Source organism: Leucoraja erinacea, chromosome 31 (genome assembly GCF_028641065.1).
Source record: "Leucoraja erinacea ecotype New England chromosome 31, Leri_hhj_1, whole genome shotgun sequence".
Classification (NCBI taxonomy): domain Eukaryota; kingdom Metazoa; phylum Chordata; class Chondrichthyes; order Rajiformes; family Rajidae; genus Leucoraja; species Leucoraja erinaceus.
The window spans coordinates 277,037-297,152 of record NC_073407.1 but is presented as its reverse complement, the minus strand read 5'-3'; positions in this window follow the sequence as shown (position 1 = coordinate 297,152).

The window sequence follows — 20,116 nt, the reverse complement described above, 5'->3', positions numbered from 1 at the left end:
TCTCACAGAGAGTGGTGAGTTTGTGGAATTTTCTGCCTCAGAGAGCGGTGGAGGCAGGTTCTCTGGATGCTTTCAAGTGAGAGCTAGATAGGGCTCTTAAAAATAGTGGAGTCAGGGGATATGGGAAGAAGGCAGGAACGGGGTACTGATTGGGGATGATCAGCCATGATCACATTGAATGGTGGTGCTGGCTCGAAGGGCCAAATGGCCTACTCCTGCATCTATTGTCTATTGTCTATTGCACACCCATGCTACCTGCCCTGTCAATCACCACAAGAGGCCACAGAACCAGCCCAACGAAGCAGCAGGCATTGTCTGTTCAGCCATTCATCTGTCCTATCAGTCCCCGGCAGGATGGTGTGTACAGCTTCAATTAGTGAAGACTCTCTCTAACGTTAGCCCTGAACAGTCCCGTCTTACACAGCACTGCAGCACCTTGTCCTGAGCCCATCCATTGGCAGTTTCCCTCAATTATCTTAGTCATTAGAACTCTAGACAATTACTGACACCTAAATTATAATCAAGATATAAAGGAGCATGTCATCTAATTATCGGATGCCATGCGCAACAAACTGTGATGTTTCCACACAGCAACAGTAACAAAAGGTGTTTAAAGTAAAATACAGAATGTGCCAGAAAGACTCCATAGGTCAGACTGCATCAATGGACATTGACAGACTGGCAAGTTTCAGGTCAAAGTGCTTTTGTCATTCTGGGCCTGTCCTGTCCTGTCCTGACCTGCTCAGCATTTTCACCATATTGAATTTCCGTACAAGTATTAAATAATCTGTAAATATTTAGAAAATGCTGAAATGTTAAGCAGTCTCAATAAATACTCGACTTCTGTTTTCATCCTATGAGTTAGCTCTCAATAGTGCATTCAGTTGTGTACAAAGCTACTTCACGCAGCAATCCGCTTCCACGCTTGCATATGTGGCTGGAGTCAGACTCTCTGCTGAAGTGCAGTAGGAAGATTTCAATGAAAGCGTGCAACTCAGAACAGCACAGGTGGGCTGTTGTCTGGCCGTGTGTGTGTGTGTGGGGGGGGGGCAGTGGGCAGTGTGGGGGGGGGGGGGGGGGAGTATCTCACCAAATGTAACCTAAAGCAAAATAAACTCAACATAACATGCTAGAATATCAAGAGACTGCGGCAGAAGTGGGGCAGAAGTGACTCGGAAAGCTGATGAGCTTTGAAGGTGGATGTCGCCTGGATCTCCAGGATTCTGGGACAGGTATCTGCGTAGATTATGGTGGCAATACCAGAGGTCTTTCAAGAATCACTGGTGTCAGAAATGGTTTCAGAGGACAGGAAGATCCTGAAAGTTACTACAGTGTTCAAAAAGGAGCAAGGCAATAGAAATGAATTACTAGGCTGGTTTGTCTGACTTCTCTGGTAAGAAAACATATAGATTTCGTTATGAAGGATGCTCCGGAGAAATTGGCAGCAAATCATAAAACAGGCTGATATCAGCATGGTTTTGTAAAGGGGATATCTTGCCAAACAAATCTGTTGGAATTCTTTGAGGAAGTAACAAGCATAAAAGACAGGAAAGAGTCTGTGGATGATGTGGGAATTACAGAGACATGGCTGCAAGAGGACCAGGGCTGGGAACTGTATATTCAAGGGCATACATCCTGATGAAAAAACACACAGCTGGGCAGAGGGGGTGGGGTATCTCTGTTGATGAGGAATTAAGTTCAGTCCTTTGCGATGGGTGACTGGAGATATCAGTATGGATCGAACTGAGAAATTGTAAGGGCATAAATAACCTAATTGGACTTATCTACAGGCCCCCAAACTGTAGCCTGGATATATGATGCAAGTTGAATCTAGAGTGAAAACTGGCATGTCGTAAAGGTAATGCTACGGTTGTTATGGGAGATTTCAACATGCAGGTAGACTGGAAAAATCATCTTTTTACAGGACCCCAAGAAAGGGAGTTTGTGGAGTGCCTCCTTGATGGATTCTTAGAGCCGCGTGTACTGGACCCTACCAGGGAGAAGGCAATTTTGGATTTAGTGTTGTGTAATGAACTGGATTTGATAAAGGAACTCAAGGTAAAGAAGTAGTGACCAAAATATGATAACTTTTAATCTAAAATTTGAGAGGGAGAAGGGTAAATCAGAGGTGTCAGTATTACAGTTGAACAAAGGGGACTATGGAGCCATTAGCATGGAGCTGACCAAAGTTGACTGGAAAGATACCCTAGCAAGGATGACAGTGGAACAACAATGGTAGGTATTTCTGGGAATAATACCAAAAGTTGCTGGATCAATCCATTCTAAAGTGGAAGAAAGAATCCAAGGGGAGTAAAGGGGCAATCATGGCAGACAGGGGGAGTCGGGGACAGTATAACAATAATGGAGAAGTATAACATAACTAGACCAAGTGGGACCCATTGGGTCCCATGTTCACACGGGGGGGGGGGGGGGGGGGGGGGGGGGTGGTCCCCCAATGCATTATTCCACCTCTCTGCCAATTCCAATATTGGTGGCCAGTGGGGGTGGGGAGGGGCCTTTCTGGAGCCAAGTATGGGTGTTGTGGGCTGAAGGGACTGGTTTCAAGAGGGCTAGTATGGACATTGTGAGCCAAATGGATTTTTGGGGTGGCAGCTCAATCACTCAAGCCTCACTGGCAGCTCACTCACGGATGGTGGGCTGGCAGTTGACTCACGGCTATTCCTTGTAATTCCAATTCAAGCAGGGTGCAAGGCCACCAAATTCAAGTGCAGTTTAATAGCACTTCAAGCAGGGTGCAAGGCCACCAAATTCGTGCAGTTTCATACCACTTCATGCAGGGTGCAAGTCTACCAAACTCGTGCAGTTTCATACCACTTCAAGCAGGGTGCAGGGCCACAAAATTCAAGTGCAGTTTCATACCACTTCAAGCAGGGTGCAGGACCACCAAATTCAAATGCAAATTCAGGCCACACCCACACTTCTGTGTTTTATAATTCCTCCCCGTCCCACCGGAAGGGGCGTGGCCTTCATGACGTGATTGACAGGGGAGAGATTTAAAAAATATATTTTTTTTTTATTAGAAGAAATTGTACAAAGATAAAACATTTGGCATCTAAGATTATAACCATATAACCATATAACAATTACAGAACAGAAACAGGCCATCTCGGCCCTTCTAGTCCGTGCCAAACACTTACTCTCACCTAGTCCCATCTACCTGCAGTCAGTCCATAACCCTCCATTCCTTTCCCGTCCATATACCTATCCAATTTATTTTTAAATGATAAAAACGAACCTGCCTTCACAACTTCCACTGGAAGCTCATTCCACACAGCTACCACTCTCTGAGTAAAGAAGTTCCCCCTCATGTTGCCCCTAAACCTTTGTCCCTTAATTCTCATATCATGTCCTCTTGTTTGAATCCTCCCTACTCTCAACAGAAAAAGCTTATCCACATCAACTCTGTCTATCCCTCTCATAATTTTAAAGACCTCTATCAAGTCCCCCCTTAACCTTCTGTGCTCCAAAGAATAAAGACCTATCTTGTTCAACCTTTCTCTGTAAGTTAGGTGCTGAAACCCAGGCAACATTCTAGTAAATCCCCTCTGTACTCTCTCTATTTTTTTGACATCATTCCTATAATTTGGCGTCCAGAATTGTACACCATACTCCAGAATTGGCCTCACCAATGCCTTGTGCCATTTTCACATTACATACCAAATTCTATACTTAATGCTCTGATTTATAAAGGCCAGCACACCAAAAGCTTTCTTTACCACCCTATCTACATGAGATTCCACCTTCAGGGAACTATGCACAGTTATTCCTAGATCCCTCTGTTCAACCGCATTCCTCAGTTCATTGCCATTTATCATGTACGTCCTATTTTGATTTGTCCTGCCAAGATGTAGCACATCACACTTATCAGCATTAAACTCCATCTGCCATCTTTCAGCCCACTCTTCCAAATGGCCTAAATCTGCCTGTAGACTTTGAAAATCGACTTCATTATCCACAACACCACCTAATCAAATTGGCAGGAGTGCTGAGGAAGAGGATTTCTTGGAATGTATGCGGGATAGTTATCTAAATCAACATGTAGAGGAACCAACGAGAGAGCAGGCTATTTTATACTGGGTATTGAGTAATGAGGAAGTATTGAGTTAGTTAGCAGTCTTGTTGTACGTGCCCCCTTGGGCAAGAGTGACCATAATATGGTTGAGTTCTTCATTAGGATGGAGAGTGACATTGTTAATTAAGAAACAATGGTTCTGAACTTAAAGAAAGGTAACTTTGAGCGTATGAGACGTGAATTGGCCAAGATTGATTCTAAAAGGGTTGACGGTGGATATGCAATGGAAGACATTTAAAGACTGCATGGATGAACTACAAACATTGTTCATCCCAGTTTGGCAAAAGAATAAATCAGGGAAGGTTGTACTTCCGTGGATAACAAGGGAAATCAGGGATAGTATCAAAGCGAAGGATGATGCGTACAAATTAGTCAGAAAAAGCAGCATACCGGAGGACTGGGAGAAATTCAGAGACCAGCAGAGGAGGACAAAGGGCTTAATTAGGAAAGGAAAAATAGATTATGAAAGAAAACTGGCAGGGAACATAAAAACTGACTGCAAAAGTGTTTATAGAAATAGTGGATGCATTAGTAATAATCTTTCAAACCTCTTTCGATTCTGGAGTAGTTCCTGAGGATTGGCGGGTAGCAAACGTAACCCCACTTTTTAAGAAGGGAGGGAGAGTGACAACAGGGAATTACAGACCAGTTAATCTAACATCGGTAGTGGGGAAACTGCTAGAGTCAGTTATTAAAGAAGGGATAGCAGCACATTTGGAAAGTGGTGAAATCATTGGACAAAGTCAGCATGGATTTACGAAAGGAAAATCATGTCTGACGAATCTTATAGAATTTTTCGAGGATGTAACTAGTAGCGTGGATAGGGGAGAACCAGTGGATGTGGTGTATCTGGATTTCCAGAAGGCTTTTGACAAGGTCCCACATAAGAGATTAGTATACAAACTTATAGCACACGGCATTGGGGGTTCAGTATTGATGTGGATAGAGAACTGACTGGCAAACAGGAAGCAAAGAGTAGGAGTAAACGGGTCCTTTTCACAATGGCAGGCAGTGACTAGTGGGGCACCGCAAGGCTCAGTGCTGGGACCCCAGCTATTTACAATCTATATTAATGATCTGGATGAGGGAATTGAAGGCAATTTCTCCAAGTTTGCGGATGACACTAAGCTGGGGGGCAGTGTTAGCTGTGAGGAGGATGCTAGGAGACTTCAAGGTGACTTGGATAGGCTGGGTGAGTGGGCAAATGTTTGGCAGATGCAGTATAATGTGGATAAATGTGAGATTGTCCATTTTGGTGAAAAAAACAGGAAAGCCGACTATTATCTAAATGGTGGCCGACTAGGAAAAGGGGAGATGCAGCGAGACCTGGGTGTCATGGTACACCAGTCATTGAAAGTAGGCATGCAGGTGCAGCAGGCAGTGAAGAAAGCGAATGGTATGTTAGCTTTCATAGCAAAAGGATTTGAGTATAGGAGCAGGGAGGTTCTACTGCAGTTGTACAGGGTCTTGGTGAGACCACACCTGGAGTATTGCGTACAGTTTTGGTCTCCAAATCTGAGGAAGGACATTCTTGCCATAGAGGGAGTGCAGAGAAGGTTCACCAGACTGATTCCTGGGATGTCAGGACTGTCTTATGAAGAAAGACTGGATAGACTTGGTTTATACTCTCTAGAACAGTGGTTCCCAACGTGGGGCGTATGCCCCATAGGGGGGCAATTTGATTTTTAAGGAGATCTGGGTCCAAATTTTCGATTTTTATTTTTTTGGATTTTCCATCAGGTAAACATATGTAGTTTATGTTTCAGATGTTATTTTGAGTAAATAATTTTTTTTGGGTAAAAAAGGTCTTTATTGTGTAGTTATTATACAATCACCGCACCATCGCTCTTCATGCACGTCGCACGAAGCGTGCGAGGTCCTGGGAGAACCTTATTTATTGAATTGGATTTAGAAATGCGATTCAAAGAGCTTTTGCTAAGTTACCCTTATAATATCTATTTCCTCCGTTTTCTCTCAAGGGAAAGCAAGTGGGGGGCATCAGGATTTTAGAGGTGATTAGGTGGGGCATGGCCCAAAAAAGGTTGGGAACCACTGCTCTAGAATTTAGAAGATTGAGAGGGGATCTTATAGAAACTTACAAAATTCTTAAGGGGTTGGACAGGCTAGATGCAGGAAGATTGCTCCCGATGTTGGGGAAGTCCACTACAAGGGGTCACAGCTTAAGGATAAGGGGGAAATCCTTTAAAACCAAGATGAGAAGAACTTTTTTCACAGAGAGTGGTGAATCTCTGGAACTCTCTGCCACAGAGGGTAGTCGAGGCCAATTCATTGGCTATATTTAAGAGGGAGTTAGATGTGGCCCTTGTGGCTAAGGGGGTCAGAGGGTATGGAGAGAAGGCAGGTACGGGATACTGAGTTGGATGATCAGCCATGATCATATTGAATGGCGGTGTAGACTCGAAGGGCCAAATGGCCTACTCCTGCACCTAATTTCTATGTTTCTATGTTTCTATGTATCTTAGTATCGTCTGCATACTTACTAAGCCAATTATCGTACTGCTTCATTTTTAACTCTATAACCTGAAAATGAATAAAGAGAAAAGAGAACAAGAGAGGGGAAAAGTGAGGTGAAAAGATCTCGAAAAAGCACAAAGAAAGACACCTAAACTACCAAAGTAGTGTGGCCGAAAAAAATAAAATGTTAAAAAATAATGTGGTCCAAATTCACATACTGGGAAAATAGGAAATACTTACCTTATATGCACAGCACCATTCTTGATAATGGGACACCAAAAGTTCTTAACAGCTGAAATGGCCTGTTCAGAAGCATTATCTGTGACACATTGCCCACAGGAGGCTAAGTCTGAAGTGGAACATTCAGACAGGGGGAGGGGATGAATGGGAGGAAAAAGAGGGGAGAGAGAGAGAGGGGAGGGAGGGGGGGGGGGGGGGGGGGGGGGGGGGAGGGGGGAGGGGGGGGGGGAGAGAGGGAGGGGGGGAGGAGAGGGGGAGGGAGAGGGGGGGAGGAGAGAGAGAGAGAGAGAGAGAGAGGGAGGAGAGAGAGAGGGGGAGAGAGAGAGAGAGAGAGAGAGAGAGAGGGAGAGAGAGGGAGAGAGAGAGAGAGAGAGAGAGAGAGAGAGAGAGAGAGAGAGAGAGAGAGAGAGAGAGAGAGAGAGAGAGAGAGAGAGAGAGAGAGAGAGAGAGAGAGAGAGAGAGAGAGAGAGAGAGAGAGAGAGAGAGAGAGAGAGAGAGAGAGAGAGAGAGAGAGAGAGAGAGAGAGAGGGAGAGAGAGAGAGAGAGAGAGAGAGAGAGAGAGAGGGAGAGAGAGAGAGAATAGTCCCTTCCCCTGCCTCCAGCGGGGGCAACAGAGAGAATGGAGAATTTTGTAAAAACATTAATATCTCTGTCATATTTCATCGACGGGAAAAATCCCCGGCTCACATATGGCGGAGGGGGGCTCTGAGCGATGTGGCCAAAATTGACAGCCGTAGGTGGCGGCATTCTCTCGGAAATCGCAGCACAGATCGCCAAAACCGGTCAAGAACAGAGTTTTCGTAATACAGATATTAAACATATATATGAATATATATATACACACATTGAACACACACACACATATATATATATATATATATATACGCATCAGTCTGAAGAAGGGTCTCAATCCGAAAAATCGCCTATTCCTTCGCTCCATAGATGCTGCCTCACCCGCTGAGAATCTCCAGCTTTTTTGCCTAACTTCATACATTGTTTATTGTTCACTTGTACTGCCATGTCTAAATTACTGTGTGGAGGCATGGGGTAACACTTATAAAAGCACCCTACATCCATTATGCACATTGCAAAAACGGGCCATAAGGATAGTTAATAATATAGGACTTCGTGAACACTCAAACTCTCTGTTTTTAAAGTCAAATACCTTGAAGTTTATGGATCTAGTAGAATTTAGTACTGCACAAATAATGTATAAAGCAAGAAATAATTTACTATCAGATAATATACGAAAAATGTTCTTTAATAGGGAGGGTGGTTATAATTTGAGAAGAAAGTTTAATTTAAAGAAACCTTGTGTTGTTTACTTTTTTTTACTGTATTAATGTATTGAACATTTAAAAAAATACAAACACAATAAACTTGTAAGCAATAAAAAAATGAAATAAAACACAAAGGTAAACAAACAAATAAGTAACTCAAATAATACAAATAATATAATTCCTGTTCAAAAGGGGTAAAAGGGGTAAGAAGAAGCTCGAAACCTTTCTGGTCCTACCCCCTCTTATGTTCTATACATTTTCATGGAAAAACAAAATAATGGGAACAAATGGACCCAAAATCTGTGGAACAGTCCACAAACAAGAAATAACCAAACAGAATAGAAAATCACTGGTCCAGCTCATAACCATTCAATCTTTTGTTTCTGAAGAGTGTTTTTTAGTTTGAATAGAGTCTTACATTTTTTCAGCTCATCATGGCAGTTATTCCAGAGACTAACACCCTTTGCTGTAACACAATGGAGTTTTGCATAAGTTCTTATTGCTGTTTTTTTCGAATATATAGGTTCCTCTCAGGTTGTGTTTGATTTCTCTCCGTTGGAACAACCCCTGGATATTACAAGGCAATTGCTGATTAGCTTCTTTGAACATAATTTGGATAGTTTTGTAATCTGTCAGATCTTGAAATTTTAATGTTTTTAGTCTGATAAATAATGGTTTTGTTGATTGTCTGTAGGTGGTTTTATGTATAATTCTTATTGCGCTTTTTTGGAGGATGAAGATTGGATGTGTATTTGTTTTATATGTGTTCCCCCATACCTCCCACAGTGGATCATGTATGGGAGTATGTGTTCCCCCATACCTCCACACAGTGGATCATGTATGGGAGTATGTGTTCCCCCATACCTCCACACAGTGGATCATGTATGGGAGTATGAGGGAGCTTGATTTAGTAGGTCTCTGGCTTTATTCAGTATTGCAAATGATTTGGATATTTTGCTTTAATATAATTTATGTGAGGTTTCCAAGTTAATTTGTTGTCAATTAATACTCCAAGAAATTTTATTTCAGACACTCTTTCTATTTCTGTGCTATTTATCATGAGCTTTTTCTCTGTGTTGGTTGATCGATTTCCAAATATTATGAATTTTGTTTTACTTAAATTCAATGTGAGTTTACTTTCGTCAAACCAGATCTTTATCCTGCTCAATTCCTTTTCCATACTATCCAGGAGCTGTTCATTGTTGTCTCCACAGCAGAGTAAGTTAGTATCATCAGCGAAGAGAATAGTTTCAAGAGTCTTTGACACTTCACATATATTATTGATATACAAAATGAATAATAATGGCCCTAACACTGAGCCCTGGGGCACCCCACACGTAACCTGCAGTAATTGTGATTTATGGTTTTGTATTTCAACATATTGTTCCCAGTTCTGTAGGTAGCTGGATAGCCATGATAGTGCGATGCCTCTAATGCCATATCTTTGTAGTTTCTTTATTAATAACTCGTGGGCTACGGTGTCAATTGCTTTTTTTTAAGTCCAAAAAAATCCCTACTGCATACTCTATTTTCTATTGCCTTAGTAATTTTTTCTATAAATTCAATAATTGAAAATGAAGTTGTTCTGTTAGCTCTAATAGCTGTTCATACAACTATGAAGAGTATGGGTATTTCAATCTGTGGGGTGAAATTGTGGAATGATTTGGATGTGAAACTCACGCAAAGCACAAACATTACTCTGTTTAAGAAGAAGTGCAAAAAATATATATTTTCCAGAGGTATAAGAATGAGGAAGGGCTGTGGTGACGGTTAAGTTTCAGTTTATTGGACACAGTGGGATATTCGCGTTGTACATAGAATTTGGATAATTGTTTATAAACTGTATATAATTGTATGTATGTTTGCGTGCATGCATATGCATGTAAATATGTATATATGTGGCTTATGTATGGATATACTATGTATGTATATGTATGTGTATGTGTATATATATATATATATATATATATATATATATATATATGTGTGTAGAGATAAAGTTTGTGAACTAATTGATGAGTAGCGAGAAGGGGTAGGAATAAATAAGTGTTTACTTCCTCCTACTCCTTTTCAAATATGTAAGATTTAATTTGTGGTGGTTATGAAAAGTTATTTAATGAGTTGTGTATAGGTTTATTGTTCATTTCATTTTATTCTTATTTTGCTGTTTTTAGCTTTTTTTGTTTTACATGTTCGAAATAAAATATTTACTACTACTACTACTACTACTACTGCGTTCTAGCTACACCTGCAGATTCAGTTCTTGTTTGAGTATTTTGAGAGTGCCATGTATCTCAGGACTTCAAGATACAAGGTCTGGTTTTGCGGAGAAATTATTTAAAATAATTCTTCCATTTTGTCCATTGAGGACATCTAAATGTTGGGGCCCAACTGCAATATTTTACTGGCAAATCAGAGGAGCACCCGTAGATGAATGGCCCACATAACCTGAGTATTAAAATGTCTCTTGAGTTTGGAGCTGGGTTCAGTGCTGTGAACAGTTAGTAGATTCCAGCTAATTATGATCCTGTGTATATTTATCTAAAAAACAGTCTGTGGGTCAATATTTTGGAGTGTCTCCCCACATCGTCACCAGATGGCCAGTTACTTTCCACAGATGATAGTCTCAATAGATAATTCAGTCAAATCTAGTTGTACATAATCTACCCAATTTAAAATTCACTTCTGACCAGCTATTTATCCAGCAAGCTGTGAAGGAATTAATTGAGACAACTAAATTGGTTCTTTGCTTCTGAGTCCACGCCAGATATTCGCTACGCCTTGGAAATAAATCCAATCTCAAGATTTGCCTGAGGCATTTAGCTTTTTAACTTGTATGGTCTCACTCTGCAATCAATCTCCAAATTAGCAGGTTTTTGACTTGGAATTCAAGTCCCAGCAGTAGAAAAGCAGTGCGTCCATACATATGTTATTTTTTGTGCGAGTCGGAGAACGTTCACCTTTAGGCTGATTTGAGGTAGTAAAATTAGTTAACCCTTCTTCCTTCTGTTGCCTATAATTGAGTAACACAACCGCTGAAAAATAGGGCGATATCAACTAATAATGTGTCATGATGTTTATAGTTAGCAGCAGCGCTACTCACCCGTTGCAGTGGCCCCTACAGCCTGTCAGTCTTTTTTTAATTTTGTGTCTAGTTAAATGTAGTGTTGGTGTTTTTTAATACTGGTTTTAATGTGTACATGTGGGGGGCGGGGGAAACCGTTTAAAATCTCTTCCCTGTCCGGGAGACCCGACCTTTTCCCTGTCGGGTCTCCGTTGTCGTTGGGGCCTAGCACCGTGGAGCGGCCTCCAACCTGAACGACCCGGGGGCTCGGGAGACTGCGGAGCTGCGGACTACTCACCATCTTGGGGCTGGCCGGCCTCGGAGCGTGGGGAGCGGTGGTGACTCGCTGCTGCAACTCGACTCCTGGGGCTCGGAGGCTCCAGCAACGCAGCCACAGGTCCGGTGGACTGGGACATCGAGAGCTCGCGGGTCCGGGGGGAGAGACCGCTTCCCGGAGCTCCCGCAACGCGACTTCTCCACCCCGTGTCGCGGGGTTGGAACGACCCGGAGCGGGGACATACATCGCCCGGCGCGGCTTCATGGCCGTGGGACATTCCAACGCCCGCCGGGGGCTCCAACATTGTGACATTTAGACCGGGAGCGGGGCCATAAATCGCCCGGCACGGCCTAAAATGGCCGCGGGACTTATCATCGCCCGCCTGGGGCTTGGACATCAGGAGAGACATGGAGAACAGGGGAGAGTAAAGACTTTGCCTTCCATCATAGTGGGTCCACTTTGATGGATGTTTGTGGGAATTAAATTGTGTGTATGTCTAGGAATTGTCTTTGTATGGTTGTGGAAACAGAATTTCGTTTGAGCCTCACTGAGGCTCAAATGACAATAAAAAGTATTGTATTGTATTGTATGTGAAACTACCCCCAAAGTTTTAGTTGCGTTTTCCTCCAGCTGGCTGACGTTTGGCCACCCATTACATTTGAACATTTGTCTGCAGCCTTCTGAGAGGATGTGACAATCCAGGTGGAACTAATGAGTTGCACTTTTAGATGGTACATAAAAGATGATTTTACTTCGGAGTCACGTGAGTGACTACGTGAAGAACCCGCTCAGTGCGCAGGCGCGGCATTACGCCAGCAGTGCAACAGCGGCGGCAGCTGGAGTCAGGCTCTCCAGCTGCAGTATAAAACGCGACCATTTCAGGTAAGTATTTTGAATAGGAGAAAGGAGAGTTGCGAGAATGGCTACAAGAAAGCGACTCTCAAAGAAAACTGCCCCCTGCCCGACTCCACCAGAGGAGGGTTCAATATCAGGGCGGCAGCCACAGGTGGCAGGACCGCTCTTTGAGCGCTCCCCAACTCCCGTAACCGAGCCAACCCCTGTGCCGCCAATTTCAGAACCTCGGACAGGGAGGAAATCTACTAAAAAGAGGAATCGGCCGGTTATCTCCAACTCGTCGGAGGTGGAGGAAATGTCTCCACCTAAAAAGAGGAGAGACAGCCGCCTGAGCTGTATAAAACAGCTCCTGGAGCAAATGCTCCACCAAGAGACGCAGCAAAAGCGATCACACGGAGGTAGGGCATATGCCTCCTCCACAGTATCTACAGCGCCCCCCTCTGCTCCCTCTTTATTCGAGGCTAGCAAGGGTGACCAGGGCTGGGCTGGTCTACAACAAGGGCAGGCGGACGAGTGCAGGAGTATGCCAGGGGAGCAGGAACATGAAGAGCTGCTGGGTGTCGTGGGCCGCTATGCGGCACCTCCACGCGCAGGAAGAACACTGGAACCTAGGATGGCAGCCAGTATAAATCACCTTTCCAACAAAGCCCTGCAGGAGAAGGTCCTTCTGGAAGCTTTAGAAGTGTATACAGCACCAGAAAATTGTGAGGCTCTAAAAGTAAAAAGTGTCAACGGTCAAATCTGGAGGCAGCTGGGTCAGCAGATTCGCAGTCAAGAACTTAAACTGCAGCGAATCCTGAAGCTTCTAACATCGGCAATCACCGCCTTTGCTCGTTCCACGGAACATATTGACATGACCACCTACCAACAGGATGTGTTAGCACTAATGTGCAACACACAATATGAGATCAACAATCTCAGGCGGGACAATATAAGACCTGCCCTCAACCCCAAATATGCGGGGCTATGCAAAACCCCTGCAGCAGAAACAGAGGCATTGCTGTTCGGGAAAGACCTGACAAAAAGGTTGAAGGACATAGAAGAGGCAGCTAAACCTGTGGGCCTCATGAGGGCAGGCCCGGGAACGAGCAGGACATCTCATCCGACACCCAGCTGGCAGCACCCCTCGGCATCCACCAGTCGACACCCACATCCAAGGACTGGTGAAAGCTCGGGGACCGCTGCTTATTACCCCCAAAGGTCTTTTTTAGACATGGGCCCAGAGCGGACCCCATGGAAAATGCGCCGCCCCACCGACAGCACCAGCATACCAGCAAAACAGAGCCTACAAGAAAAAACAACAGAAGAAACGACAATAAACATGGAGGTAGGTGGGTCTGGTTCCTGCCAGCATACACAGAATAAGGGTGCTCTACTAACTGGGGGGCGATTACACTTGTTTAAAAAAGCATGGGGTACTGTCACAAATAACAGATATATACTCAACAGTATTAGTGGATACAAAATTGAATTTAAATCGGGCATATTACCGCCAGTTCAGCATGCGCCCCAAAGGGTATTTTCTCCCTCTGAGAAAGAGAAGCGAGAAGGACAAGCTGAACTGGAAAGGCTCATTGCAAAAAGGGATCATTGAAAAGACCAAACATGAACCATTGGAATTTGTATCGAATATATTCACTAAAACCAAAAAAGATGGTGGATGTCGCATCATCATTGACCTAACATCACTAAATAAATCTGTTGAGTATATACACTTCACAATGGAGACGTTTGTCACAGCCATACAACTGATCTCCAAAGGATACTTTATGGCAAGCATTGATATTAAAGATGCTTACTATCTAATACCCATACACAAGGATCATTGTAGATACCTAAAATTTATCTGGATGGGGCAACAATGGCAGTATAGAGCATTGCCCAATGGTCTAACCTCAGCCCCTAGACTATTTACAAAAATACTAAAAGTAGCCATGAAAATATTAAGAAAACAAAAGCATATAGTCATGGCATATTTGGATGATATCCTCATATTGGGAAAAACTAAGGAATTGGCTGTGGCAGCAGTTCTAGCTACAAATGCTCCTTGAAACACTGGGGTTCGTCCTACACCCAGATAAATCCAAATTGAAGCCATTAACTACCATGGATTACCTGGGCTTCAATATCAATTCAATTCATATGACTGTTACTTTGTCAAGGGAAAAAATGGTTGCATTAGCACAATTATGCAACAACTTAATGGTCAACAAACGACCAACAATTCGACAAGTTGCCAGAGTAATTGGGATGATCGTAGCAGCAATTCCAGCTACACAATTCGGACCTTTGCACTATCAAAATCTACAAAGAGCAAAGGTACATGCACTACAACGATGTTCGGGTCACTATGACCGAATCATGAAATTACCCACTGAAGCTATATCAGAACTACAGTGGTGGGCAGACAATGTTTGGCACAGTTTCAGCCCTATCATCATCACCAACCCTAATTTGGTTATTAAAACAGATGCCAGTGCTTTACGCTGGGGAGCAACTAACTCCATATCCAGCACAGGTGGCAGATGGACTATTTCAGAATCATCGTTACTACACACACTGGGCATCAACTATTTAGAAATGTTGGCCGCCTATTATGGGTTAAAAGCATATGCATCTAAAATGCAGCACGTGCATGTCAGGTTACAGATTGACAATACTACGGTGGTGGCTTACGTTAACCACATGGGCGGCATAAAATCATTATCATGCGACAAATTGGTCAATACAATCTGGCAATGGTGTGTCAAAAGACATATTTGGTTATCAGCTGCCTATCTACCAGGTAAGCTAAATACAGTGGCAGACACCAGGTCACGAAAATTCAATGATAACATCGAATGGATGTTAAACCCAAAAATCTTTGCAAAATTATTAAGCAATATGGAACGCCAGATATCGATTTGTTTGCATCAAGACTGAATCACCAGTTACCTATGTATGTGGCTTGGGAACCAGACCCAGAGGCAGCAGCGTTAGATGCCTTCATGCTGGATTGGGGAAATTTCTTCTTCTATGCTTTCCCTCCCTTCTGCCTCATCAGTCGGGTACTTCGAAAAATTCAGAGTGACTCTGCTTCTGGGATTTTGATCGTGCCTGACTGGCCTACCCAACCATGGTTCCCAGTCCTTCACGACATGGTGGTCGAGTCACCTATGGTTTTCCTTAGCGACCCACGGTTGTTGACTCACCCAGTATCCGGCATGAGCCACCCATGCCATGAACATATCAAAATCCTGGGTTGTAGGTTTTAAAAAGACCTTACCAGGGACTGGGATTATCAGAAAGAACCATCACCACCATGTCGGCAGCCCTGCGAACATCCACAAAGAAGCAGTACCTGACCTACATCAAAAAATGGGAAAAATACTGCCAGGACGCAGGGACAACATACGAAACTGCTACAACCACCGACGTGTTGGAGTTCCTGGCCCATCTACACCATGATGAAAAGATGAGCTACAGTGCCGTAAATGCAGCACGAAGCGCCCTGTCTGCTTATCTAAAACCAGCAGGACAGCAGAGCATGGGATCCCATCCACTGGTGATAAAACTTATGAAGGGCATTTACAATAACAAGCCCCCAAAACGCAGGTATACCCATGTATGGGATATCAGTGTGGTGTTATCATATCTCAGAGGATGGCCACCAGCCAGATCCCTCAGTCTTGAGCAGTCTACGTTAAAAACGCTCATGCTTATGGCTCTCGTATCCGCTCAAAGGGTCCAGTCACTCCATAAACTAAGACTGGATAACATGGTGATCACCCCAGACCGTATCACGTTCATTATTTTAGGTCTGGTGAAACAAAGCAGGCCAGGAACGCCCAATTCACCGATGATATTCCGGGCCTACCCACCAGAACCAAGGTTGTGTGTCGTGATTCATCTTCAGCAATATTTAGACACAACCCACAATCTCAGAGGGAGTGAAAAAGCCTTAAGGGTCAGCCACAAAAAACCTCATGGACGGGTAACAAGCCAAACCATTTCATGGTGGCTAAAACAGGTGCTGAAAGCTGCCGGAATCGACACTAACATTTTAAAATCCCATTCCACCAGGGCAGCATCGACATCAGTGGCAGAGCGAATGGACGTCCCGATTGACCACATCCTCAATACGGCAGGATGGTCGAGGGAATCGACATTCCGAAACTTTTATAACAAACCGCTGATGAAGCCAGACCTGTTTGCAGATAGAATTATACAAACTGCAAATCTTTAATTTAAGCCCGGGGGAGCATTTATTTTTTGTTATTGTTAATAAACACCTTCTGTTTTTTTTTTGAACAAACAGATTCTTTGGTTAATTATGATAACACTTCCTCCCTCAAGAACTTCGGCAGTGAGTGAAGTAAAACTGTTACACGGTTTGAAATCACAGACCTTTGAAGTCTTCACGTAGTCACTCAGGTGACTCCGAAGTAAAATAGTAAGATTAAACGGGAACTTACCAGTTCGAAGTTTGATCTGTATTTTATGAGGAGTTACGATGAGGGATTACGTGCCCTCCGCTCCCACCCTCATTATATAGATCAAGCTAGTAAACTGATGTCTCCTTAATCTTTACTATGTTTACTTCAATAACTGTGTCTATCTGTGATTCCACACCGCGGCTTGGAAGTATGCCGCGCCTGCGCACTGAGCGGGTTCTTCACGTAATCCCTCATCGTAACTCCTCATAAAATACAGATCAAACTTCGAACTGGTAAGTTCTCGTTTAATCTTACTATTAATGGGCACTGTTATTTGGTATGTAATTTCTGCGGTAATTCCCTAGAGATATAGAGCTATACAGCATTGAGACAGACCCTTTGACCCAACTCGATTCAAGGTGACCAAATTGCCTAACTGTGCTAGTCCCACTTACATGCCCCTGCTCTCTATCCCTCAAAACCTTTCCTATCCATGTTCCTGTCTAAATGCAATTTAAATGTCATACTTATATTTGCCTCTACCAATTCCTCTGACAACTCGTTCCATGTTCCATGTTCGCACCAGTCTCTATGTGAAAAGGTTGCCCCTCAGGTCATTTTTAAATGTTCCTCTTCTCACCATACACCCATGCCCTCTTGGTTTAGACTGCCTTACCCTGAGGAAAAATACTGTGACCATTTACCTTATCAATACACCTCCATAAAGTCACCCCTCAGCCTCCTATGGTACAGCGGAAAACAGACGCAGCCTATCCAGCCTCTCTGTGAGCTAAATGCTAACAGTGAGCTAAATGCCTTCTTAACCATTCTGTCCACCTGTATTACTATCTGTATAGAACCAAGACCTAGGTCACTCTGTTCTACACATTCCTCACGGCTCCACCATATTCTGTCAATGAGCCTGGTCTACTTACTTCAGGTACTTTACATTTACCTCATGTAAACTTTGTCAATTAGAAACCAAATAATCCAGCACCAGGAACATTGCTGACATTGTTACAGAGGAGGAAATTAAGTCAGGGGCAGGTGAACCGTCATCACATTGAATGCTGAGGGAGTCTTGAGGGGTTGCGTAACCTATTGCTACTCCTATTTTGTTATGCACTTATTTATGTAGACTGGACTCATTCTGCTGATTAACAAAGCCAACTTGTTATAGATCTATGGAAAAAAGCAAGTCCTACAATATCAGATTCACCATAGAGTATCTATGGTATCACAAGGAAAGGCAGATGCTGAAATCTTGAATAAAACACAAAGTGCTGGAGAAACCTAGCAGGTCAGGCAACATCTCTGAAGGACATGGATGGGTAATGTTTGGGTTGGGACCTATCTTCAAACAGATTGTAGTAGGGGAGAAATAGCTGGAAAAGAGGTGGACAGGACAAAGCCTACCAAATTATGTGAGAAGTCGCCTTGATCAGCCGCGATCACATTGAATGGCGGTGCTGGCTCAAAGGGCCGAATGGTCTACTACTGCATCTATTGTCTATTGCCTATTGTCTATAAAAGTGTTGACAATGATGACTATGACCAGTTCAATTGACCTGGGTTTTCAGAACCAGTTCAGGGATACCACCTCTGCCAGCCATTTTCCGAAAGTTTATCCTCTTGAAAGCAGATCTCAGTTCTGCCTTGAAGACGTACGGGAGATAGGGGAACGTGCCTTGATGGAACTTTGTTTTCCTGTTCAAAATGAGCAGAAAAAGCATTGATCTCATCAGTAGAGATATATCATTGCAAGAGATAGACCCCAGTGTAAAAACTGTGATGGCATTTAGGCCTTGCCGCAGTCACCAGGCAGAATAATTAGGAAAGATTTGATTAGAATGTGCCTCTACTGGAATTCAATCTTGGCATCCCAGATCATATTCGGCCTTGTACAGTCTTTTTTTGTGTAGATTTGTTTATTACTTTCAAGTATTTTCAGGTTTGAGATAAATTTTGTTAACTTATTTTGTTTTAAAAAGGCATTCTTTTTAAATATGAAATTATGTGAACCAGTTTTGAAGTAAACATAGAAACATAGAAACATAGAAATTAGGTGCAGGAGTAGGCCATACGGCCCTTCGAGCCTGCACCGCCATTCAATATGATCATGGCCGATCATCCAACCCAGTATCCCATACCTGCCTTTTCTCCATACGCTATGATCCCCTTAGCCACAAGGGCCACATCTAACTCCCTCTTAAATATAGCCAATGAACTGGCCTCAACTACCCTCTGTGGCAGAGAGTTCCAGAGATTCACCACTCTCTGTGTGAAAAACGTTTTTCTCATCTCGGTTTTAAAGGGTTTCCCCCTTATCCTTAAGCTGAGACCCCTTGTCCTGGACTTCCCCAACATCGGGAACAATCTTCCTGCATCTAGCCTGTCCAACCCCTTAAGGATTTTGTAAGTTTCTATAAGATCCCCTCTCAATCTCCTAAATTCTAGAGTATAAACCAAGTCTATCCAGTCTTTCTTCATAAGACAGTCCTGACATCCTAGGAATCAGTCTGGTGAACCTTCTCTGCACTCCCTCTATGGCAATAATGTCCTTCCTCAGATTTGGAGACCAAAACTGTACGCAATACTCCAGGTGTGATCTCAACTGCAGTAGAATCTCCCTACTCCTATACTCAAATCCTTTTGCTATGAAAGCTAACATACCATTCGCTTTCTTCACTGCCTGCTGCACCTGCATGCCTACTTTCAATGACTGGTGTACCATGACACCCAGGTCTCGCTGCCTCTCCCTTTTTCCTAATCGGCCACCATTTAGATAATAGTCTGTTTTCCTGTTTTTGCCACCAAAATGGATAACCTCACATTTATCCACATTATACTGCATCTGCCAAACATTTGCCCACTCACCCAGCCTATCTAAGTCACCTTGCAGTCTCCTAGCATCCTCCTCACAGCTAACACTGCCCCCACCAGCTTAGTGTCATCTGCAAACTTGGAGATATTGCCTTCAATTCCCTCATCCAGATCATTAATATATATTGTAAATAGCTGGAATCCCAGCACTGAGCGTTGCGGTACCCCACTAGTCACTGCCCGCCATTGTGAAAAGGACCCGTTTACTCCTACTCTTTTCTTCCTGTTTGCCAGTCAGTTCTCTATCCACATCAATACTGAACCCCCAATGCTGTGTGCTATAAGTTTGTATACTAATCTCTTATGTGGGGCCTTGTCGAAAGCCTTCTGGAAGTCCAGATACACCACATCCACTGGTTCTCCCCTATCCACGCTACTAGTTACATCCTCGAAAAATTCTATAAGATTCGTCAGACATGATTTACCTTTCGTAAATCCATGCTGACTTTGTCCAATGATTTCACCACTTTCCAAATGTGCTGCTGTCCCATCTTTAATAACTGACTCTAGCAGTTTCCCCACTACCGATATTAG